Source organism: Macaca fascicularis, chromosome 4, assembly GCF_037993035.2.
Source record: "Macaca fascicularis isolate 582-1 chromosome 4, T2T-MFA8v1.1".
NCBI lineage: Eukaryota > Metazoa > Chordata > Mammalia > Primates > Cercopithecidae > Macaca > Macaca fascicularis.
Window position 1 is genome coordinate 12,926,447 of NC_088378.1, and position 25,968 is coordinate 12,952,414.

The following is a 25,968-nucleotide window of genomic DNA, read 5'->3' on the forward strand; positions in this document are numbered from 1 at the left end:
ACACCATGGAATACTATGCAGCCATAAAAAAGGATGAGTTCATGTCCTTTGTAGGGACATGGATGCAACTGGAAACCATCATTCTCAGCAAACTATCGCAAGAACAGAAAAGCAAACACCACATGTTCTCACTCATAGGTGGGAATTGAACAATGAGAACACTTGGACACAGGAAGGGGAACATCACACACCGGGGCCTGTCATGGGGTGGGGGGAGGGGGGAGGGGGGAGGAATAGCATTAGGAGGAATACCTAATGTAAATGACGAGTTAATGGGTGCAGCACACCAACATGGCACATGTATACATAAGTAACAAACCTGCACATTGTTTACATGTACCCTAGAACTTAAAGTATAATAAAAAATAAAAATAAAATAAATAAAAATCCAACAAATGCATTCCTCCCAAGTAACAGAATAACAACACAGATTATCACAGTAGATACAGGAAAAGCATTTGACAGAACTTGACACTCATTCATAGTTTTTAAAAAAAAACTCTGGAAACTTGGAATAGAAGATAACATCCTCAATCCGATAAAGGGCACCTATAAAAATTTATAACTAATACCTATATCTATTGTTGTAAAGATAAATACTCTAAGATTAGGGAATATCTGCTCTCACCATTTTTAGTCAATATGTACTGGAGGTGTTAACCATTGTTCTAATTGTTAAATAAAAATTAGAAAAATTAGAAACAAAGTAAACCTGTCTCTATTTGCAGATGTCATGATTGTTTACTTAAAAAACCCAAGGAATCAACAATAATAACAGCAAATATCTAAAACTAGAAAGTGAACTCAGCAAGACCTGAAGAAACAAAATCTATAAAGATATATAAGCATAAAAATTTATATTTCTGTATACTAGCAGGAAATAATTGGAAAATAACATAATAGCCCCAAATAAGTTTATTTATAACAGCAACAAATTATAAACTACTTAGGACTAAATTTAATGAAAGATCTCTACATGAATGTAAAACCTCTACACTGAAAACTGTAAAATATTGCTGAAGGAAATTAAGGAACCCCTAAATGAATGGTGAGTTATACTATGTTTATATACAAGATGACTTAATATTTTTAAGTTGTTAATTCTCCCACATTCTCAAATGTACATAAAAATGCAAAAGACCTAAAATAGCCAAAACATTAATGAATAAGAACAAAGGGCTTACCTACTGTGGCAGGCTGAATAATGGCTCCCTAAAGATGTTCATGTCCTAATACCCAGAACCTGTGACTATGTTACATTAATAGGCAAAAGACATTTTACAGATGCATTAAGAATCTTAAGATAGGAGAATACCCTGGGAGAACATGCTAGATTACTTGAGTAGAACAAATTCAAGTGTCTTTATAAGAGAGAAGCACTAAGAGTAGAGTCAGAGATGGAAATAAGATGACAGAAGCAGAGCTTGGAATGATGTAGTCACAAGCCAAGGAATGCAGGCAATCTTTAGAAACGGAAAGAAGCCTCAAGAAGGAACCAGTCCTGCCAACACCTTGGTTTTTGCCCCTAACACTCATCTCAGACTTCTGACCTCCAGAACCTTAAGTGAATATGTTGGTATTGTTTTAAGTCACAAAGTTTGTAATAGTTTGTACTAGCAAGTTACAATACTGATATGGTTTTGATGTGTGTCCCCACCCAAATTACATGTTGAATTTTAATCTCCAATGTTGGAGGAGGGGCCTTGTGACTGGACCATGGGGGTGGATTTCCAGTGGTTTAGCATCATCCCCCAGTGCTGTCTCATGATAGAGGTCTCATGAGATCTGGTTGCTTAAAAGTGTGTGGCACCTTCCCCCCATCTCTTCTCTTCCTCTTGCTCCAGCCATGTAAGATGTGCCTGTTTCCCCTTCTGCCATGATTGTAAGTTTCCTGAGGCCTCCCCAGTCACGCTTCTTGTACAGCCTGCAGAACTGTGAGCCAATTAAACCTCTTTTCTTTATAAATGACCCAGTCTCAGGTATTTGTTTACAGCAGTGTGAGAACAGACTAATACAGAAACTAACTCTTCTAACATATAAGACATATACTCTAATAGTAATATAGACAGTGTGATATTGGCAAAGAGATAGTCATATCAATCAATGAAAAATAATAGAATTCAGACATACAGCCTCACAAATACGGTCTATTGACTTTTCACAAAGGTGCCAAATAAATGAATGGGAAAAAAAAGTATTTTCAAAATGATGGTGGGATAACTGGATATCCACATTTAAGAAATAAACACTGACCTCAGATAATACACAAAAGTTATTTTGAGATGAATTATAGATATAAACATAAAGGCAAAAACTGCAAAGTATGTACAAGAAAACACAGGAAAATATCTTTACATCTTTGGAGTTGGCAAAAAATTGCTCAGACAGGATAAGGAAAGTGAAAACCACAAAAAAATTAACAAATTGGTCTTCACCAAAATTAAGATATTCTGCCTGTCAAAAGACACAAGATAGTTAATAGACAAACCACAGACTGAAAAATATTCATAAAACCTGTATCTGACAAAGATCTTGTATCAGGATATATAAAAGAACTCCTAAAATACAATAATAATAAAAAAGAACAGCCCAGTTTTTAAAAAAGGAAAACTGTTTGAACAGACACTTCACAGATGAAGATATACACACATAACTAATAGCATATGACAAAGCGATCAGCCTCATTACTCACCAGGGGAATGCCAATGGAAAGAGCAATGAGGTGCTACTATATATCCACCAGAGTGGCTACAATGTAAAAGGCAGATAAAGTGGAGTAACTGGAATTTTCATATGTTGATGTATAATGTGGAAGTTATATGTTGGACTCTAAAATGGTTCAACCACTTTGGAAAATGGTCTGACAGTGTCTTATGCACAGCATAGAGTTACCCTTTGACTTAGAAATTCCATTCCTAAGTATTTATTGAAAAGAAATGAAAACATGTCCACAAAAGGGCTTGTACAGAAATGTTCATAGCAACTTTTCTTCACAACAGCCAAAAGCTGGAAGCAACTCAATATCCATCAACCAGAGGATAGATGAGCAAAGTGCAGTATTTGCTTATCTAGTCCATTGTATTCTATAATGGAATACAACTCAGCAATGATAAAGGAGGAACTACTTAACAGCACCGACAACCCTCACAAATATCATGCTACGTGAAATTAGATTCAAAAAGTACACAGATAGTTCCATTTTGGTAAAGTTCTACAATAGGCCAAAATAATCAAGGTGAAAAAATGAAAGCAGTGACTTCCTCTGAATGGGGGACGATATAAAGGAGACACGAGGAAACTTTCTGGGGAAACAGAAATGTTCTCTATTGTAATGGGGTGTAGACTACATGTCAGTATTCATTTGTCAGAATTGTACAGTTAAGATTTGTGCACCCTCTTGGGTAGAAATTTTACCCAAAAGGACTAAGTAAAAATTATTTATTTGAGACGGAGTCTTGCTCTGTCACCGAGGCTAGAGTGCAGCGGTGCAATCTCAGCTCACTGCAACCTCCGCCTCCTGGGTTCAGGTGATTCTCCTGCCTCAGCCTCCCGAGTAGCTGGGATTATAGGTGCCCACCACCGCACCTGGCTAATTTTTGTATTTTTAGTAGAGACAGGGTTTCACCATCTTGGCCAGGCTGGTTTCCAACTCCCGACCTCATTATCCACCCGCCTTGGCCTCCCAAAATGCTGGGATTACAGGCATGAGCCACCGCACCTGGCCTATTTATTTTTTTGAGACGGAGTCTCACTCTGTCACCCAGGCTGGAGCTTACTGCAACCTCCGCCTCCTGGGTTCAAGCAATTCTCCTGTCTCAGCCTCCTGAGTAGCTAGGACTACAGGCATGTGCCAACACACTGGCTAATTTTTGTATTTTTAGTACAGACCAGGTTTTACCATGTTGGTCAGGCTGGTCTTGAACTCCTGACCTCAGGGGATCCACCCACCTCGGCCTCCCAAAGTGCTGGGATTACAGGCGTGAGCCACCATGCCCGGCCTAAGTAAAACTTATAATAACTGGATGTAAATGTGGGAGGGTGAAGGCGAGAGCTATAGATCAAAGAAGAATGGCAGAATATTGATAATTGTTGAGACTGAGGGTTGGCTAATGGGGGCTTATTCTACTCTTGTCCGCTTTGTAGGCACCGGAAATTTTTCCTAATAAATTTGTTTTAATAGTGATGTAGGCCAGGCCCAGTGGCTCACGCCTGTAATCCCAGCACTTTGGGAGGCCAAGGCGGGCAGATCACAAGGTCAGGAGATTGAGACCATCCTGGCCAACATGGTGAAACCCTGTCTCTATGCATGCCTGTAGTCCCAGCTACTCAGGAGGCTGAGGCAGGAGAATCGCTTGAACCCAGGAGGCGGAGGCTGCAGTGAGCCGAGATTGCACCACTGCACTCCAGCCTGGGCAACAGAGTGAAAAAAAAAAAAGTTATGTATAATTCCTTTTGACTACTATAAGACCCACTGAACATTATCTAGTATTTCTAATTAGCTGGAGGTTTAAAATGAGAAATTAAATGACTTACAGCATGAATATGTCTCTTTATTTCTTTGATCATTTTCATTTGTTTCAATGTACAGAAACAGAATAGAAGTCATTACTACAATGTGGTCTTGAGCTTTACAACTAACATTTCTTCAGAGAGTAGACAAAAGAATTTTGGTTTTACTTGAAAATTCACAAGCCTTCACATTAGCAAATTGTATAAGAATATGTTTAGTAAACTCAAAATATTAAACTAACTTAAAAAAATTCAACGAAATATAATACTTAAAAGTTTAAGATGGATTGCTGGTTGCAGTGGCTCATGCCTGTAATCCCAGCACTCTGGGAGGCCAAGGTGGGCAGATTGCTTGAGTCCAGGAGTTTGAGACCAGCCTGGGCAACATAGCGAAACCCCATTTCTACTAAAAATACAAAAAATTAGCTGGGCGTGGGGGTGCACGCCTGTAGTCCCAGCTACTCAGGAGGCTGAGGTGGGAGAAGCACCTGAGCCCAGGAGGTCAAGGCTGCAGTGAGCCAAGATCATGCCACTGCTCTCCAGCCTAGGCAACTGGACTGAGACCCTGTCTCAAAAACAAACAAAAAAAAGTGTTTAAGATGGAAATTTTATGTGTATTTTATCACAGTTTAAAAAAATTATGTAAGTTAAAAAAAAATCCAAATGAAGGCTGAAATGGTTTTTTCTTTCATATCCTCAATATTTACTTTTATTGCTTTTTGAGGTCACATGGTATTCACTATTACAGTTCCTAGAAATAAAATACTTTGAAAAATATTTCATATAATTGTCCTCAAGTTCCCGAGAAGCAAAGATCTGGGATACCAATATTCCCTTAAATTTTAAAACATAAACGTTCCATGAACAGTTGATTCATCCGTAAACTTCTTCGTGAGTTTAATTTTAGCAGCTTGTTTTATATCAGCCTTTTTATTTCATAACTTAAACACCCCAATTTTGACAGGGGAACAAGAAGAATAAATAGGATGAGTTACATGTATAAAGAACACCTCAGTATAAATTCACTAACACAGTCTTTAGAGAAAGAGGTAGAATTGTAAAACTGGACTTTCATAACGTTCTGATTTGGATTTTCTTCAAGTGTGTACGCTTTCGTGCCGCAATGTCTCTAGCTGAGCTATTGGGGATGTTTTGTAATCTGTTTTCCGAGAACATGGTGGTTTTAGAAACAGAACAGATATTCCTCCAGGGCAGCTTTGGGCAACTAGGCAGCTGGAACAACTTGGCAGTCTTGGCCAGATACCAGGGCTACAGTGGGAGTTTCTGGGATGAATGAACACCCACCACTATTTTCTATCCTTGAATCACTTGGTTGGAGACATAAAGTCTTGAGAGAAAGCGTCTGATTGACTGAGCTTAGGTGTGAGCCTGCTCCTGGCTGCGTGGGGTGATAGGAAGTATCTGCCAGAAAGAACCTTCAGGAACCCTTTCAGCCTCCTTGGTGGCAGGTCAGATTATTTCCATTTACTGAACATAATGGAGGAAAGGAAATTCCACAAAATGAAATTGGCTGCTATTGTAGAGGGAGAATGGATGCTGGGTCCACTTCTGAGAGGGACAGTTGTTCAGAAGGGACTTTCTGAATATGGCCATGCTTTGTATCCATTTTATTTTCATGGATACACATCCACAGGCTGCTCAGGTCCAAGGAGGTGGCCACGCCTTATGTTCCTGTCTATCACAATCATTTTTATAGGGCTGGACACGGAAGTAGATCACAATGCTTTGGGTGGTACGTAATAGGAAAACTTCAACTTAACTGGCCTAATCATTACAGAAATGTAATGTGTGTTCCGGTGAAGGTGGAGGAGTATTTCACATAAGAAGTAATTCTGAGATGGAACAAACACAGGGTGGTTAATTCAGTGGCCAAGTAATGTTATCAAGGATCCAGAATGATTCCATCTTTCTACTCTGCCATTCTAAGCGTGTCAGTCACTGGATGGCTGCAGCAGCTCTGGGCTTCAGATCCCCGCACACCACTCTCCAGAGGCAGAACAAAGGAAGTACTGTGTCTTTGTGTCCCTTTATAAGAACTAAGAAATTTTTCCTGGAAATCCCTCAGCAAATGTGTCTTCATGAATCATTGGTCACACTGAGTCACATGCCTCTTCCGTGAGGTAACATTAAGGAAATGGAATGTCACAACTGGCTTAATCAGGGTAGCTGGGAAGGGGGCAACCTTCCCGAAAGCTCATGGCCACAAAGAGTCAAATGGACAGCTGGACAAAGTTAGGTAAGATTTTGTTAGCAAATAGTGAACACTTGTCACATTTGTGGCTGACTATATTTGAGAAATTTCCCACTTTAGGAGTCCTGCCCACCAAAGAGGAAAACAGAATTCACCTTCCCAGTCAGCAGGCGTGTTTGGATAGAGGTATGTCACCCGGACTCCTCCAATCAGACACACCTGCATAATGCTTGAATTCAGAACGGAGAAAAGCATGGAATTAGGTGCCAGGCAGAATCCATGTTCCGGTGAAGGTGGAGGAGCACTGCAGAAAGACAGTCGACTTTTCGGAGACAGCTGAGTGGTAGCATCCTGTGCATAGCATCTGCGCTGTAGGCGGCAGCGGATGCAGGCCTCCGCTGGAGCAGCTTGGTAGGATAATTTGGGTATTGTTCCAGGTTATGTAGCCTTCCAGCCTTTATTTTCCAGCCTTCCTGGAAATTCTATGAGCTCCCTATGTTTCTGAAACAATTCCTTTCTGGCCTAAACTAGCTTGAGTGGGTTTTGTCGTTCATTACCAGGAATTCTGCAAGGAAGAAGTAGGCGAAACGGTGTCCACTACAGTAGGGGATCAATAGATACTTGACATTGCAAAACACCAGGGGGCTGTATGCTCTGTGGAGCACCACAATGTAGCACTCACAGACGATAAAGTATGAAGATGCCCCAGACATTATACCCTGATGCCAAAGTCGGCTTCCTTTCTGCCATTGTCTTCCTTGTGATGCCCACTCACCAAGCTTTCCCTGGAAGTCTGCCTGGTCTCTCCCCTTGAGCCTTGCCACCAAATGGCTTGACACCCTGAGAGTTCCTCCCACCCCTGCCTATAACTTAATACGGTGTGGAAGTAATCATAGACCAGCCCAACCAAGACAAGCCAAGCATAAATGTAAAAGTTTTTAAAAACAAAATGCTACAGAGTGACATAATGGGTTACAGAGACACAGAAGGGGGTGGGTGGAGGGTGCCGAGGGATAAAAAACGATATATTGGGTAGAACGTACACTACAGAGTCTCAGACTTCACCACTATACAATTCATTCATGTAACCAAAAGCCACTTGTACTCTAAAAACTACTGAAATAAAAAAATTTTAAAAACATGAAATGCTATGTATGCTTAACTTTGTATCCTCTTACATACGACCAAAAGGTAATGTACCTACCCTGCAATTAATTTAACATTTTTATAAAACAAAAAACATTACGGCAACATGAATGATACTTTAAATAGCAGAAGGAAAAACTGCATTTACAATTATGCTCCTCCCCCTGCCTCAACAGAACTATTTGTGCCTCTTAACATTGTGTCATTTGTATATCTCAATGCCTCTATTTTACCCTTACATTCATTAAATGGTTACAATGTATTTTACCTAACCACTACCACCTTCACTAGATGGTCAAGAAGCTTCCGGCTTGCAAATGTTCTTAGAGTAATTTTGTATTAAACAGGTGTAAAAGATTATGCTTCTTTGGATAATGCAAATCACTGAACCATGTAAATATTTCTAATAGCTTTGCATTGCTATTGGCAATGTAGGTGTGGATGAGTTTCACTACACCATCGCCAGCAATGGGTATGTTTCTAATATTCAATAGAAGCAAAATGGAAACTTATGCTGTTTTGTTCTGTAGATTTTAATATTATTGTTTTCCTGTGATTGTAAAGATGCCCTCATTCAGCATTGTCACAGAATCTTCGAAGACACAGGCTGAGCACCAGGCTCATGGGTTGTAACTGTGATAAAGATGTGCACATTATCAAGAACGTTTCAGAAAGTGCCATGTGGTTTTCTTCAGGAGCTGGTTTTAGGCAGAATTAATCCTTTTAGAGGGTTATTATATTGGATTGTCCTAGTTATGTCAAAGGATGGCCTGGGGGAGGGGATTTCTTCATTTGTCTGAACTTTCAAATTTTCTGCTCAGTGCATAATGAAGAATGTTCACCAAATTTGTGGCAGTAAATGTAAACTGCATTCTTCACATTTGAAAAATCTGAAATAGATTAATGTTACAGAACTATAGCAGTTCTCTGTGACATCCCTTCCCAAAAATAGAATTGCTATTTTTTAGATAAATTATTCCTCCTTTTCCCTCTTCTTTTATCTGCTACAAATATAAGCAGTGACTTTAAAACAAAGAGCCATGAAAGAAATTTACATTTTGGCAAACATGACTTAATTTTGAATGCTAGGATAGGCTTTCTCACAGAAAGCCAGGGTCCTGAAAAGCAATGTTCTTTTTTGAACTGCATTTTGAAAAGGGAAATTAATTGTAATTCTTGCTTTTCCAGGCCGTGCCATCCCTGGGGAGGACAAACAAAAAGTAACAAAAATAATTTTTGGCTTCAATCACCCAACAATGGAAATGGTGAAACCCATGTCCTCTAAGTCCTTTTGTTCCCTAGCAGAGGGCCCTCTGCCTACACGGTGCACCGTGGTGGCCATTTAATGTACTCCTGCTTGGTACCCACCGCTGCTCTGCCCCCTGGTGGCCACAGACACCATTGCTGCTGCCTCAGCACAGTTTGACCTTGCTGCTGCCAGGAGCCACCTCTCCTCTCATCACTGTCCCCACTCTCCTGCCATGCCTCAGGGGACTGCTGAAGCTGTTCTGGCAGAAGAGCAGTGGGCTTTGTTTCCTCAGCACATCATAGCAACCACTGTCTAATAAGCTCACACTCTCAGGATCTTACCGCCCCTTTTCCTGAAAAGCTCCACTCCGGCAACCCTGGCCCTGCATCATCGAAGGACATTTAAGTGACATAACATATTGTTGCCTCAAAAAAGTTTCTCCCTCTTCAACAGCTGGGACAACTGGATAGCCACATGCAAGAGAATGATGTTTGGCCATTAACCACACCATACATAAGACTTAACTCAAAATGAATCAAAGACTTAAATGTAAAAGCTAAAACTCTTAGAAGAAAACGGGAGAAAATCTTCACGACCTTGGATTTGGCAATGGACTCTTAGATAAGACAGCAAAAGCACAGGCAACACGTGGAAAAAAGAGACACATTAGACTTCATCAAAATCAGAAACTCTTTTTGTGCATCAAAGGACCCTATCAAGAAAATAAAAAGAAAAACTACAGAATGGGAGAAAATGTTTACAAATCATATATGAAAGGATCTAATATCCAGAATATTTAAGAAGTCTATGACTCCCCAAGAAAAAGACAACCCAATTTAAAAATGGCCACAGGACTTGAATTGATATTTTTCTAAGAAGATACGCAAATGACCAACACACACTTGAAAAGATGCCCAGAGCTGGACATGGTGGTATGTGCCTGTGGTCCCAGTTACTCAGGAGCTGAGGCAGGAGGATCACTTGAGCCCAGGAATTCAAGCCTGGAGTGAGCTATGATATCACCACTGCATTCCAGCCCAAGCAACATATGGAGACCTGGTCTCCAAAAAAAAAAAAAAAAATATATATATATATATATATATATACACACACACACACACACACACACTCAATAGTCACTAGTGAAATGCAAACTGAAACCACATTGAAATAGTACTTAACACTCCCTAGAAGGACTATAATTAAAAACACAGACAATAGCAAGTATTGGCTAGAATGGGGAGAAATTGGAATCTTCATACTTTGCTAATGGGAATGTAAAATGGTGCAGCAACTGTGGAAGACAGTTTGATGGTTCCTCAAAATTTTAAACAGAATTACTCTATGACCCGGTAACTCCACTCCTGGATGGAATAAAAACTTTGTCCACACAAAAACCTGTACGCAAATAGCAGCACTATTCATAATAGCTAAAAGGTGAAACAATCTGAATGCTCCATCGGCTGATAAATGGATAAACAAAATGTAGTCTATCTGTAGAAAAGAGCACTACTCAGCCCTAAAAAGACAAAGGGAGTACTGATACATGCTGTAACATGGATAAGCCTTGAAAACATTATACTAAATAAAAGAAGCCAGACATGAAAGGCCATGTATTATATGATTCCATTAATACAGAATGTTCAGAATAGGTAAATCCATACAGACAGAAAGCAGGTGAATGGTTGCCAGGGGCTGAGGGGAAGGAGAAATTGGAAGTGGTTGCTTAATGAGTCCTTTAGGGGTGAGGAAAGTGTTTCGGAACTAAATAGGGATAGTGGTTTTACAGCATTGTGAATGTACTAAATGCCACAGAACTGTGTACTTTAAAGTGGTTAATTTTATGTTATGTTAATTCCATCTTAATCAAAATATGAAAAGTTTAAAATTTGTTAAACGGTCTCCTCCAACACTGATGCGTATCCCCCAGAACAGAAACCTTCTGTGTCGGGTCTCCCAAGGCCCAAACATCAGTCCCAGGGGCCGTCTATCATTTTCTTTCAGAAATCTCACTGGGGCCTCACGTAAATGGAACTGGGAAGGGGGAGGGAAAAAATGTCCCTTGGGCCACCTAGGTCTTACTATGTAATGAAAGAAATGATTTCCAAATATGCCAAAACTGGAGAGCTTGTGTAACCAAGAAAACCCGTAAGGATGAAGGAGCAGAACAGAAAGTCAGTGGTTTGGGGTTGGTTACATTTGTGGTTAAGGAAGGGCAGGGAGAGGGGAGGAGAGGACTGTGGGAGGGGAGAAAAAAGAAGAAACAGAGAAACAGAAAAAGGAGACAGGAAGGCAGACAGGAAAGCAGGAAGGAAGGAGGAAAAGAGAGAGAAAAGGAGGAGGCAAGAGAAGAGAACTCAAGATCCCTTTTCAAACTTTGAGATCCTGACAACTTTGCCTGTGGCATCTGTCCTGCTGTGAGGGAGGACTCCAAACTCAGTCTCATTTCCCCCCAGTGCAAGTGCATCTAAGTCCCTATTCTGTGGTTAAAGCTTGAAACAAATGCAGAAACCCACATGTTGCATTTTATTACAGCATTAATGCCAGTAGAAGATCACGAGTGATGCCAGCGCCTTTTCTGTCTACAACCTGGGCTAGGAGTATGACCAGCCCCAGATAGGAGAGGTGCCTTTTACCTCTGTACTTACAGAGGCTGCCCTCTTTGGTGCTGAGGGTGGGCTGTGTCCTCCCCGTGCCAGGGTATCACTCCCTTGCAAGCCTTTCTTGGCTAAACTGATTTCCTCACCCCCTCCCCCTCTTCCTTCCTGCACCCCTTGTCTTCACTTTCTTCTCTCAATATCTCTTGGTACCACATAGATCCACTTATTTCACAGACCCAGAAACTGGGGCCACAAGCTCCCATGATTTCTGCCCCCATCACAAGTGGTTAGGAGCAGCAGCTGCCATGTGAGCATTCATGTGAGTGGCCGTGTGAGACTTCACCAGACTCCGGGTCCTTAGCCGGGAGCTCCTTCCCAATCATTCATACCTGGCCTTGCTGCCTTTACATCTGGGAGGCTGGTGACCCCTGCAGGTGCCTGCAAAAGGAAGGAGTTTGTTGGTGCCAGAGGAAGAAATGGAGAGACCAGAAGTGAGGGGGCTAGCAGAGGTCTGTCCCTTGGCCAGGCCTGAGTGAGGGAGGTGTGGGAGGGAGTCTGAGGGTGTTTGTGACCAGCCATGTGAGAGTCTGGGTGGACGCAGTGCAGCTGTGCCCAGAGACAAGGGAGGCACGGATCTGGAGAGCCCAACCTGCCACTCCCACCTCAGAGTGTCCTAGGGGAAGGACAGCAGAGCCACGCCCTCCCCAAGAAAAGGCACTTGGAGCCACGGCAGTGAGGGGCCCTTGAGAAGGCGGGAATGGGAGGGAGAAGCGGGTTTGTTCTTGTGCACAGGTGAGGTGGCACCGCCACAGGCACTCCCAGAAATGACTGGCAGCCTGGGGAGGGGGAGGCGAGAGGGGTCTGGGGAGGTGACTGGCGGTGGAACTGCATCCTGGCACATAAGCATTACACTTGAGGACACTCTCACCCTGCATAGCATATCCTCAAGTTCACGTTCATTTGGTTGCTTATTCTACAGAACATCCATATGTTCCAGCTGGCATTCTTATGTGGAGGGCACCCAAAGGTGTGCAAGAAGGACAAGATCTCTGCTCTCTGGGTGTTCGCCTGCATACAGTTTAGCATCTCCATTCTTTCATTGGAGTTCCCCGCTCCACAACCCAGCTGGACAAGAAGTGTAATACACAGTGGGAAAAAAACACACCAATAACCGAAAAAGAGACAGTTTGGGGTAGCTTTGAAAACTTCCTGCAGAGGCATCATTAATCTTTTTTCTTGGTGAGGTTCTTGAAAGCAAGGCCTGTATCTCTGCAAAGGACCTCCTTTACGAAGTGCTTGGCGGACATGAAATGATGCTGTTCCATTTCGGATGGGCTTTCCTCATTGCAGACATGACCTCAGGGTGGCTCCTGGCGGGAGACCCACAGGGGGCTCTGTCTGAAGCTGCTCTAGGAAACCAGCTGGTACAAGACGCTATCACAATTTTTTTTAGTGCACAGCCCGATTGGGTGCAAGGCTGCAGTGGGAGGTGGCGCATCACGTGGTGGGAAAGTGGTGGGGGTTGTGTGTGGGACCCTGTCGCCTAATTAGAGGGCTGGGGAAGGTAGGATCCGTGGAGGGCATGAGCAGCGGCAGACAATGGACAGAGCCCAGCAGGGTCCTAGCAAAGCCAGGGCTCTCCACTCCCGATAGAAAACGAGCTGCTGTGGATACTGCCAGGGAGGCCAAGAACACCTGCCTTTGAGTTTGAGCTCTCAAAATAAAAATAAAAACAGAAACATTTGTTGCTTTCCATATCCTAATAAGAATGGTGATTGACACACCACCCTTCATTTTAACACTCTCTGGGTGTGAACGAAAAACACAAACAAACAAACAAAAAAACCAGAAAGAATAATTTCACTGAATGATTTTCAACGCTGAAATTCACTTTTCCTGGGCAGTTAAGCCAAGCTATTGGTTTTCAAGTTTCAGAGGGAAATTGTTTTATCCACACGGCATTATGGAATAATCATCCTATTTATTTCCAGAATGGTATTTCCTCTGTATTTTAACTTTTCACCTATAAGCCTTACAGAGATGAAATAGTAAGCAAGAGAGTGAAAAGGTTTATTTTAAACTTTTTATTTTGAGATAATTGCAGAGGCATGTGCAGTTGTAAGAAATAATATAGCGAAATTCTAAGATGTCCTATGTACCATTTGCGCAGTTTCTCCAGTGGTAACATCTTGCCAAATTATAGTGCAATATCATAGTCAGGATATTGATTGACAGAATCCATCACCATATTCAAATTTCCCTTGTTTGATATGTGTTGTGTGTGTATACAGGTGTGTGTGTGTTTAGTTGTACGAAACATGAAGCATTTTGTGCTCTGATGAGGAAAAGTGCCTTCCAAGTACACAATGATTATCATGACATTTTGTTTGTGGCTATTACTTCTGCATTCTTTTGTTTGGTTGGTTTGGTTTTGAGACAGAGTCTGGCTCTGTTGCCCAGGCTGGAGTGCAGCAGCGCGATCTTGGCTCACTACTAGCTCCGCCTCCCAGGTTCACGCCATTCTCCTGCCTCAGCCTCCCAAGTAGCTGGGACTACAGGCACCCGCCATCACGCCCAGCTAATTTTTTGTATTTTTATTAGGGACGGGGTTTCACCGTGTTAGCCAGGTTGGTCTCGATCTCCTGACCTCGTGATCCACCCTCCTCGGCCTCCCAAAGTGCTGGGATTACAGGCATGAGCCACCGCGCCTGGCCTACTTCTGCATTCTTGGTAGATAATTTTGTAGATCCTATTTATGTAATACCTTCTATCTAATAACATAAAGACTCGTGTGACTATTCTCATGTCAATGAAGATATGTGCTTAACATCTTTAGATTTTAAAGATCTTGCTATTAGAAGCCTGGATACATTCAGCTAGATTTGGAGCCTGCTAGGATTCCTTGAATATTTAAACCTGAAGCTGGACTCCACATTTCTTTGAATGATCACAGTTAAATCAAACTTTCCTTTTCTCTATTTAAATTGTCCTTCTTGTCATATTGCCAAAATAATATATTCTTGGGCTAGTAACTTAATAGCACATAAGTACATCGTTGTTATTTTGTTGTTGTTGTTGTTTTTTAACTGAATTTGAGAGCACTAAGGAGAGCAAAAAATAAGTGTCCTGGGGGATCTCCTTTTAGCCCATGGGTCCCCAGACTGCCTAGGGGGTTCCTTCTAAGGGAAACTCACTGCTGTCATCACCCAAGAGAACCAGGGGGCATGTTTCTCCCGGAGCCGCAATCCCTGGGGGTCACCGCCTTCTCTGTGGGGTGGCGCATACAGGTCATTCTGTACACAGGTGTCATTAGCACAGCACAAGGGGCTTGAGATACCAACTACTGACAGTTCAGGCTTTCTCTCCTTCTGTCCCCTCCCTCTCTGTCAGTGCCTCATCTGGCCTCTTGGGACCTCTGACCTCCCCGACTTTCTCCAGGACAGTAACCAGCCAGGCCACTTCTTAGACGTCATCATCTGGCTCTCCCGTCTGAGCCACCTCCAAAATCTCTAACTCTCAGCCCCCTGACTACAACCTCCTCCCATGGAATCCCATAGCTAAGCAGTATCTTAAGGGTCATTGGGTTCAACTTCCACATCTCAAAGAAAAGCCATCTGCAGTTATTAAGTGATGTGACCACAGGCAAACAGCTGAGGGTGTTGCCTGTATGACCTGGGTAAGTGAAGAAACAAAACCTCAATTTCTATGCATGTAGAATGAGGGTAATAGTAGTACTTTAGGGTTGGAAGAGGAACTGATTTAAAGTGAGCAAAGCACTTTAGTGAGAGGCAGCATTTGAATTAATAAGATCTCCTGACTTTCCTTCCTCAAACTGCCTCATCTGCTCTGTTCCCATCAGTGACCTCAGTCGTCCAGCCTCTCCCTAACCCTGCAGACCATTCCTCCTTCCCTCTTTACTTCCCCATCCAGCCTGTGCCTGTTGCCTGCCCCTTCAGACTTTGTTCTCTGGCCATCCCCAGCCCTGGTCATCCCCATAAACACAATTTCGGCTCCTCCTCCTGGGCCATGGGGCCTTGCTACATAAAGCCATAAAAGGTGAGTGCTGACTGGATCCACCATGAACTTGACCAATTGATCTTTCTCTCTCCCGTGGACTACTTCAAGGTAAATTCCTCTTTGCAGTCCTTCCTGATGGGTGCCCAGTGCTGAGTAGACATGTTTGCTGAGTATCCCATGGCAGGGACCATTCAAAGCCAAGGCACAGAGGTGGTGAGATACAGCGGGTGATCAGGGAATGGCAGCAGTCTGGTTTGGCTGAGCGTGCAGTGTCTATAGTAACATGGCCTCCTAAGTCCAATGTGATGATTAATACTGAGCATCAACTTGACTGGATTGAAGGATGCCAAGTATTGATCCTGGGTGTGTCTGCCAGGGTGTTGCCAAAGGAGATTAATGTTTGAGTCGCTGGGACAGGCAGACCCACCATTAATCTGGGTGGGCACAATCTAATCAGCTGCCAGCATGGCTAGAATATAAACAGGCAGAAAAATGTGAAAAGGAGAAACTGGCCTAGTCTCCCAGCCTACATCTTTCTCCTGTGTTGGATGCTTCCTGCCCGTGAACATCGGACTCCCAAGTTCTTCAGTTTTGGAACTCGGACTGACTGTCCTTGCTCCTCAGCCTGCAGATGGCCTATTGTGGGACCTTGTGATCATGTGAGTTAACACTTAATAAACTCACCTTTATATATATATTCCATTAGTTCTGTCCCTCTAGGGAACCCTAATACACATACACCCAACAAGCTGGGCTTGAATCCTAGATCCACCACTTTTACCACCCATATGACCCGGGTAAGGGAAGAAACAAAACCTCAATTTCTATTCATGTAGAATGAGGATAATAGTCGTACTTTAGGGTTGGAAGGGAACTGATTTAAAGTGAGCAAAGCACTTAGCACAGAGCCTATGACATCTATCCCCCAAATAAGTCCTAGTTCTTAGAATAACAGAACTACAGGCTGTCATGCAGATCACGGAGGATCTGAGACTTGACTTGGTGGTCAGTGGGCAGACATTGAGAGCTCCTGGGCAGAGGGGTTGGGAGGGCATGTCCAGAACTGTGGTTGATGACACTCACTTCGGTTGCTGAGTGTAGCGTGAACAACACTCTTGGAGCAGGAAGGGAGTGGAGTGGGGTCAGAGGGGCCAGTTGGAGACTAGATGCAAAAAGTGCCCAAGATGGCCTGGTGACGGCGGGGGTTGGTGGGGTGGACATGAGGTGGTACACATCTTGGAGAGCACCATGAGTCTGTGACATGGGGTTTTTCATCTCTGGGTCAGGCATCAATTAGGCTCTTCTCCATCCCTTCTGTTCTGAAGGCCAGGGATTCTTCAGGCAGCTCTGCCTCCTGCTGGGTTGTGGCTGAGGTTCTCAGGCAGGGGAGCTCTGGCTTCACCAGGGCTGAGGTTCTCCAGGCTGGCTGTGCACACCACAGTCACCTCGGCAGCTCTAAACAGCTGGCTCCACTCCCATACTCCCACCTACCCCAGGCACTGAATCAGTTCATCTGAGTGGTACTGGGCGGAGATGGTGCTGAAGCTCTCCAGGTGACTCCACTGTGCAGCCAGTATGGAGCCGCAGTGAGACCAGGGACCAGGCCTCACCTGAGAGTTAGCACCAAGATAGAGCACCCTGCCTTGTGTTACACCTCCAGCTGTCTCCAGGTGGGACAAGCAACTGCCACAATCTCTTGATTCTCAGGACAACTCTCTATTAGAGAATCGAGAGATTGTGACAGTTGCCCATTTGGACTGGGGAGACCTGTCACCAGGCCACTGTGGCGGTCTTTCAGATCTATCCAACAGCCACTGCCCCTCCTTCCTGCTGAACAGAGCTCCGGTTTGCTTCAGGTTGTGGCAGCAAAGTGTGCAAAGTGGGCTCCTCCCCGCCAAACCCAAAGGATGAACCTTGATGGATTAAAATCCACCACAGTGGCTGGGCGCAGTGGCTCACACCTGTAATCCCAGCACTTTGGGAGGCCGAGGCGGGTGGATCACCTGAGGTCGGGAGTTCGAGACCAGCCTGACCAACATGGAGAAACCCCGTCTCTACTAAAAAAAAATACAAAATTAGCTGGCCGTGGTGGCGCATGCCTATAATCCCAGCTACTAGGGAGGCTGAGGCAGGAGAATTGCTTGAGCCTGGGAGGCGGAGGTTGTGGTGAGCCGAGATCGTGCCATTGCACTCCAGCCTCGGCAACAAGAGTGAAACTCCGCCTCAAAAAAAAAAATAAATAAATAAAAAAAAATAAAATCCACCACAGTAATGGTAGCCCCATCCATCTCTGCCAGGGCCTGGTGTGTGGCCATGTGACACAGCCTGGCCAATGAGATGTAAGGACAAGGTGACCAAGAGGCTTCTGGGAAATGTTTTCCTTCTCAGTGTAGAGATATACATAGAGAGGGCCCTTCCCCTTTCCCAGCTCAGTGTGGCCACCACCGTCTTGTGACCATGTGGGGAGACTTGACTGATCCTCCTTGGTCCCTGAGCTGTGGGGCCAATCCTGAAGCAGCCCAGTTCCAGTGACTGTTAAACAAAACAATAAATGTCCTTGGCGTGTAAGCTACTTTTGGTGGAATATTCTGTTATTTGCAGGCAAAAACTTCCAAAAGATACAGGCATGCTCACTAAGTAATGTCTCATAAGTGAGTTGTACAAAGAATATTGGGTTTCTGATTGTCTTAGTTGGTCTGTTTTAACATCCAAGAGTTGTTCAGGATGAAGTAATTCATAGTTACAATCCTACTGACACTGACACACTCCCTGAAAACGAGAACCTCCTCCCTTACAGTGAAGTGCAGGGTCCTTAGAGACTCTGTAATCTACTGGTAATTAAATGGACCCTTGTTAATTAGCATTCCTGTCAACAGCTTGGCAGCTTGGTGGAGCACGTGGCCTGGGGTGGCAGGGGTGATACGGGATAGTGTACTTAAACGTAAAGTAATACTTAGGTGCACAGGTCACAGCTGAGCCCCAATAAAGACAGGATTTACATAGACATTTTAGCTGATAAGTTTTAGGACAATTCCACAGTCTCATGTCTATCCAGTTCCATGAAGTTAGTTAATTTTCATTGAATTATAAATTTCCAGCAAGTTGCATTTTAATGTATTTGTGCCTTTAAATTTGTATACAAAGATTGCCTAGGTTGTCAATTTGATGAACTCCTCACACTATATTGTGTGATACATATAATTAAAGCACCAAGATTCTATACTGACAAAAGCAGAAAGTGTCTTGAAGTGTATATTAGAATTCTAAATTGGCAATTTTCATTCCATGCCAGAAGTATTTTTTTTCCCCCTGTGAGTCACAGCTCAGTTGTAGTCATAAAAATCAGGGGACGGGGGTGGGGGGAGAGGGCAGTGGGGGGAATTGTGAACATTAAAGAAGTATTTATTTAACATGTATCTTTTCAAAAATATATCTAACAGATAAATTAGGATGAGCTATAGATATCAAATAAGACGTATATGTGATAGAAACTATGATATAAACTGTAAAATCTACTAGTGGAGTCTGGATGAAAAGCATCTATGAGTTCATCATTCTGTTGCAATTTTTGCATCTGAGACTGCATAAAACCGTATCATTACCCAATCTCCTGCCTATATAATTCTTGCTTTAATTCAAAATCCAGAAATTCAGAAGGCATTTTCAAGTGAATGTAAAGATTCTTAAGTTCCTCTTGATCCCTATAGCCCCACGCAGCAAATACTCTGGGATAAGTGAGAGGAGGAAATAAAGAGCATAGCTTGACAGTTTCAGTAACCTCCAAAGTACCTTTCCATGCTGGGGACAAAATGCATGTATAATAGCAGCATGGTGTACTGAACTTGGGCATCAAGAACCCCAGATCTCAGGTCCTTTTACTAGCTGTGTGCCTGTGGGCCGACGAGTTCACCTCCCTGAACCTCAGTTTCCTCCCATCTCAAATTGAGATACCTACTTTCCAGGCTTCTTATAAACTCCAAATTAGACAAAAGAAATGAAGTGTCCCAAATAAAAGCAATTTGGAAACTATAGAGTGCTTTATAAATGTCAGATATTATAATACTTTGTCTTCCTCTTTAATCTCTCTAAAGTATATGAAACATGTCAACAGTTTTGTTTCTAAAGCAATGCCACTTACAAAACCGATGTAAAATTCTGTATAATAGCCATCAGGTAACAGTGGAGAAACAGCCAGGTCCGTATAATACGCCACTGCTGTGACAGCCGAAGTATTTTCTCATATAGTGTCCTGCAGTGAGGTAAGTTGGGGAGCTTCGTTGCTTCAAATAACTGCTTCCTCTAATTCTACCCATGTCATTCTTTTCAATGGTTCTAATTTGCCCAGCAGATATTTCCTGGCCAGCTGAGTTGGGTAGCATCAGGTTCCAGTAGCTTGCTTACGGTCTATTTTAGACCAAGATCCTAAGGTATAAGACCACAGCTAGTAATTGGCTGCACCAGAGGTTTTTAGGCTGATGTTTCCACTCAGATGGTAATTATGTAATCATCAGTTCCAAGTGAGGTGAGGCAGAGTCTCCGTAGGGCAGGTGACAAAGAAACCTAAGACCCCCTCAACTCCTCACCCAGGCTGCAGCTAAAAATAAGGGGTCAGAGAGTGGAAAGGGAAGATGTATGGGGAAACTTCCTTGGAGAAAGGAGTGTGGGGTGCTATGCCCTTCATCTCAAGCCAGCGAGGGGGGTTTCCCCAGGGGCCTGGGACTGCCAGAGACTGTAGTTACGTGGCCTGGAGAACTGGAGCCTGACTCACTCTTGGGTAAACTAAAGCTCCCACCTATGGCAGCCTGGAAGGGGCTGCACGCAGACAGGCCTGAGCTCTCAGAATCACTAGGGTAACAGATGTGTGGGTTTTCCCTTGGGACCTCTCTAAAGGGGCACTGAAAGCTGGAATAAACCCTGTGTTTTTAGGATTTTCAGGAGCCCCCAGGAGGGAGGTCCCCATCAGTGGGAGACTCCAAAGGATCAGGAAAGACCTACATGAGCTGCTTTAACCACAGGCCAGCACGGCAAGCTTGAAGCTGCTCAACTACAGGAAGAAATGCTCCATCTCCTTCCTTCACCTCCTTCTCCTCACTGCCAGTTTGATCCAAGCTGGGTCTTAAACAACCTCTAGTGAATAGGGGGGCGGGTGGGGGTGGGGGGCAAGCCTAAGCCTAGTGCATCCCTTCAGGGAAGGCCAGCTAGAGAGCTTAAACTGGGGGCTGGAATGGGGGGAGGAAGACTTACTTTCTGTGAAATTTGATGCATTTGTTTAAATCTTGCACCCAACATTATAGTTTTGAAATGAAGCTGTGGTTGAGATTTAGTTATGACAGGACTGTCAGTTATCTAAGAATGAGCAGAAAAATCCAGGGCTTTACCCCCAAATTTCTTCCCATCCAGGGACAGGAGAAGATAACTAACACTGAATAAATTTTAAAATGATAGCGAGAGACCAAAATAAAGTGGCATTGTATGACGTCTCACAAGTTGTGAATTCAAAACACATAGTTTTATTTAAAATGGGCAATGGTCCATTTCACAATGGAGTCCACTGACCAGTAAATGGGAATTGTTGATATGTCATGTTGAGTCACTGGAAAATACTTTAATCCTGAAGAACACAAAATATTTTGTTTCGGGTCCTAAAATTATCCAATCAATGAATAGGTACTTATTTTCTGTTATGTTTGAAATCCTCCTGAGTATTTTGAAGAATATTTACATTCCTTTAGTTCAGGTTAGCATCATTTCCCACCTGGAACGATGCCTTACACATGGTATGTGCTCAAAAATATTTTCAATTTAGTTATTCTTTACAAGATGCTTAGCACCAAAGGAAGTGGCATTTTTCCAATGTTGATGACAAATAGCACTTCAGCTGGAAAATCCCCATATTTATAAAACGTGGTGCAAACCTGAATGGAGAGTGCTTATGATCTCACTTGTATTTAACACCGTAAAGTGTTGCTAAATGGTCTAATAGGAGAGAAGGGAAGTTAAACTAGAAACACATAAATGGAGTGCTTTTTGCCGTTCAACTGTGATCACGAACAAAAAACGATTGGCCACGGGGGACCTAGACTAGAATCTCCTTCTCCTGATCACTACACCTCAGGCCCCCAGTTTCTCTCCTGTGGATGGGGACGCCAGGCTGCCTCCTCAGATTCAGAAGGTACGATTACGTGCATACTCTGCGAACTCTGAAGTGCTCTACAAATGCAGGGGCTTAATAACAGCCAACAGTTTAATATTCGTTGATTGCCACGTGCATAGCTCTTTACATCTATTTTCTCATGCAACCTTCATAACAGCCCAAGACCTCCATAGGTACTATTATTAATATTTCCTGCCACTTGACATCAGAGGAAACAGAGGCTCAGTTATACAACCTCTGTATAACTCAGAGGTTATACAGACCCCTAACCTGAGCCAGTAAATCCTTCTTACCTGCAAGCATTAAGCTTCCGGCCTGCCTGTTGTTATTTAACAGATGCGCTGGGATCCGCTAGGGGAGCAACAGATGTGGCTCGGCAAATTGCTAATTTAAAAGCGGACACCTGCACATGATGCCGGCTCTGCTCTGACCTCCCGGCCTCCAGCCCTCTCCAGGCTCCTCCCACCCGCTCCGGCCGTCGCCACGCCTCGGAGCTTCTACGCATGCGTTGGCGGGACCCGCGCAGGCCCAGTGGCCGAGCGGCGACCTGGGGCTACCCCGCTAGCTCCAGCGCCGCTTCCTTGGCCACTGCCTGGGGAGAGCCGGAGGATGAGCTGAACCTCGCAGCCGCTGCTATCTCAAGCGCTCATTACAGGTGCTTTGGGTCAGGCCGGAAGCCTCCTTCCCTGCGCCCTCGCCAAGCTCATTCCCCGGCCGGCTCCGCCCGCCCTGCAGCGGCCTGGCCCCGCAATCTGGCGGCCGGGCGGCGGGAGGTAGTTTGTGTACGGTTACCATGGAGACGCTGGCGGCAGGGCGAAGTGGGAGGGTGGCCGGGCGGGGTGAGGATGCTGCTGCGCTCTGCCCTGGCCGGGACCGTGGAAGAGCGGGCACTGCCGTGGGTAGGGGACCCGCTGTCTGCGCGGGAGGTGAGGTCTCCCCTGCGGCTCACCGGGGACCCCTCCTGCCGTCGTCTGCCTGTGTGTCCTCGGATAGGGTAGAGAGGCGATGTTGCATGTTGTCAGGGGTCCCTGTGCATGTTGTCAGGGGTCCGGGGCGGTTGTCTTTATTTATGTACTGTCGCACTTAGCCAAGTGCGTGGTGGTTAATAGAAGCCCAGTAATATTTGTTGAATGAGAGTGGTAGACTAAGGGGCTTTGTCTAGGCAGGCGGTAACCAGGCCAGAGTCATACAGTTTATATCTGGGCACTTTCAGGCAACAGGGCCTCAATAAATAAAAATGTATGTGTAACAATATTTAACATACGTTAAAATCATGGAGTGTATACATAATGCCTTTTGTGATCCATTCCCACAAGTAACACAACAGATCTTACGTCCCACCCTGATTTATAATTATTATACTTTAACTTGGTTGAAAAGCAAGCACCATTTATTATTTTTATCCTGGTTTCTTAATCTATGGGATTCTGGTTAGTTGTTGATGTTAATTTGGCATCGCTGATATTCAATAAAATGCTTAATAAAAATTATCTGTTTTCATAAAGGCAAGCACCACCACCCGCAGTTTAAAAGGAGAAATATCTAATGTAAATGAGTTGATGGGTGCAGCAAACCAACATGGCACATGTATACCTATGTATCAAACCTGTACGTTGGGCCGGGCGCGGTGGCTCAAGCCTGTAATCCCAGCACTTTGGGAGGCCGAGGCGGGTGGATCACGAGGTCAGGAGATCGAGACTATCCTGGCTAACATGGTGAAACCCCGTCTCTACTAAAAATACAAAAAACTAGCCGGGCGTGGTGGCGGGCGCCTGTAGTCTCAGCTACTTGGGAGGCTGAGGCGGGAGAATGGCGTGAACCCGGGAGGCGGAGCTTGCAGTGAGCCGAGATCACGCCACTGCACTCCAGCCTGGGAGACACAGCGAGACTCCGTCTCAAAAAAAAAAAAAAAAAAAAAAAAAAACCTGTACGTTGTGCCCATGTATCGTAGAACTTAAAGCATAATAATAATAATAAACTTTATGTATAGAAACACTGAACAAACGTCATTCTCTCTTTTGCAGTTTCTTTTTTAAAATGCAGTTTTTCGTTAGTGGAAATGAGTTTGCTGTATCCTTTTATCATGTAGCACTTGGGCAATAATTGTTAACATCTGTTAACATTGTTAACATTTTAAGGGCCATATTAAAACACCGTGCTAATGCACTTTACATGTATTATATCATTTAATTCTTCAAACAATCCTATGAGGCAATTATTACCATGCACCTTTTACAGATGAGGAAACTGATGCTTAGAGATAATAGAGGCATTGCCCAAGGTCACATGGCTGTGAATTGTCAGCATTTAAACCCTTACTCCAGCATCTAAGCACTTAACCACTGCCTCTTTGGATGCTCATATTAATACAAAAATGATTCAGAGTTACAGAAGGGTCCTGAGTATTTGATTTGCAGGGAAGGCTATGAAACTGGCCTGCTTTTCCCCTGTTGCAGACATCCTGGTAGCGCAGTGTTGCATTTAGCAAGAAGGCTCTGGTTCCAGTGGCTATTAGCAACAACAGTAAAGACAGGTCTTTATAATTAGTTATAAACTTCTATAAATTATGACTCTGAACCTTCCCCCAGACCAATAAGAAATATCTTGTTGAAAAAAAAGTTCTTCACTTTCAAATTTCCTACTGCTGGTGGTGTTCACCCTCTAGAGGTCCTGTGGATACGACAGACTCAGGATAGTGTGATGCAAGACAGAACTCAACCTCTTTCTTCTTTCCTCTTGAAGTCTGCTTCTCCTGTTTCTTTTAAAAGGCTCCTTGCCCTCTAGCTCCCCTAGGTTTGCATACCCGGTGTTGTTTCTGGCCTCTTCCTGGAATCATGGATGCCAAATCCTGTCAATTCTGTTCTCAGTTTTTAATTCTGTTCTCAGTGCACCTCACTTGTTCTCTCCTCTAACCTGTGCTTCACCTTGACTCCTGTATCTCAGGCTTTCCATACTTCACTCATTCATCACAACATTGAGTCCTACTCTGTGCCAGGCAACTTGAAATAAAGGCAAGTCAGGGAAAGGAGGCTAAATCTGAACTCCTCTGACCACATAACATCAAGACAGATTGGAAATAAGGTCCAGATTTCACAATTCACTGTAACAAATATCTCCAGTTAGAGAAACTATGCAGCCTTCATCTGAAAATGTCTTAGCTCAAGTCTATATTTAAAAATGGAGTCTAGTGATTATGTAAGTGTTGACCTTCAGCTGTGCCTCACGTGGAGGGTTGGGGCGGAGAGTCTCGGGCCAATACCACGTGCACAGGCAATTCTAACACAGTGGGAGGGTGGAGTGGCAGAGACCTGCTGGGGGCCTTTGTGGAGTCTGGAGGAGGGACCCTTAACTCAGGCTAGCAGGGTGGGAGAGGCATGTTCAGGAAAGCTTCCTTGAGGAAATGACCTTTGAGAGTTAGCTGGGTGATTACATAAAAACTGTCCGATTTCACTACTTCTGGTCTTTGCCCTCCTTTCCTTCCTGCCCATCTCTGCCAGATCACATCATCCCTCAAAATGTTGTTATTTGATCTGCTCATCAACTTTTAAATTCTCGCCATTTAATTTAGTGGGTTCAGCCCCAATCACCATTTTCAGAGTTCCCCTTGTCCACACACACCCTGTATGTCTTGATGCTTTGCATTGGCTCACTTGCTGACTTTGTTGGAACTTCCTTCCCTACTCCGGCTCCAGTGCCAGCCACTGCCCACTTGCTCAAATTCAGCCCTTTTTTCACAACCTAGCTCAAGCAACACCTCTTCCCGGAAGTCCACCTGATGTCTTCCCCCAATCAGAAATCTCTTCTCTTTGTGATCACATAAATAATTTGTCTCTCTCTTTTTTTTTATTGCTGCCATCAGTTTCTACCTTGTATTTAAATCATTTGAGTATAAGCAGGGTAAATACTCAGCTGGTACACACCAAGAAGGCTGTTCCTGTTGGGAAAATATTGGGGTCTCTATGTGAGTGGGTTAATAGTTGCAGCCCCAATGCCTCTAAGTGCCCCACCTCCTACCACCCCATCTAGTGGGTAGGAGTTTGAATATTATCTGTGGGCAATGTATCATAGCTTTTTTTCTATT

The 25,968-nt window shown here is 43.8% G+C and overlaps 1 protein-coding gene and 2 long non-coding RNA genes across 26 annotated transcripts in view; 2 read left to right on the forward strand and 1 right to left on the reverse strand.

Annotated features, from left to right (window-relative positions):
- LOC135970300 (uncharacterized) overlaps positions 1 to 9,852 on the forward strand; it is an 80,183-nt gene extending 70,331 nt beyond the window's left edge. For both annotated transcript variants that reach the window (XR_012433343.1, XR_010585994.2), the window contains one exon: positions 9,056 to 9,852. This is a non-coding gene — a long non-coding RNA (uncharacterized lncRNA). The remainder of the gene's footprint in view (positions 1 to 9,055) is intronic.
- The window catches only part of LOC123573063 (uncharacterized), a 75,639-nt gene extending 53,288 nt beyond the window's left edge, over positions 1 to 22,351 (reverse strand). The window contains exon 1 of the long non-coding RNA XR_010585995.2: positions 22,181 to 22,351. This is a non-coding gene — a long non-coding RNA (uncharacterized lncRNA). The remainder of the gene's footprint in view (positions 1 to 22,180) is intronic.
- Positions 22,352 to 22,417: 66 nt separating this feature from the next.
- ARMC2 (armadillo repeat containing 2) overlaps positions 22,418 to 25,968 on the forward strand; it is a 151,033-nt gene continuing 147,482 nt past the window's right edge. For 21 of the 23 annotated variants that reach the window (XR_012433337.1, XM_074036816.1, XM_074036824.1 and 18 more), the window contains exon 1: positions 22,418 to 22,542. The gene's annotated coding sequence lies outside the window, so the exon portion shown is untranslated. Of the gene's footprint in view, positions 22,543 to 22,728; positions 22,814 to 25,968 lie in introns of those variants that run through there. The other 2 variants (XM_065542874.2, XM_074036821.1) reach the window with 1 other exon arrangement.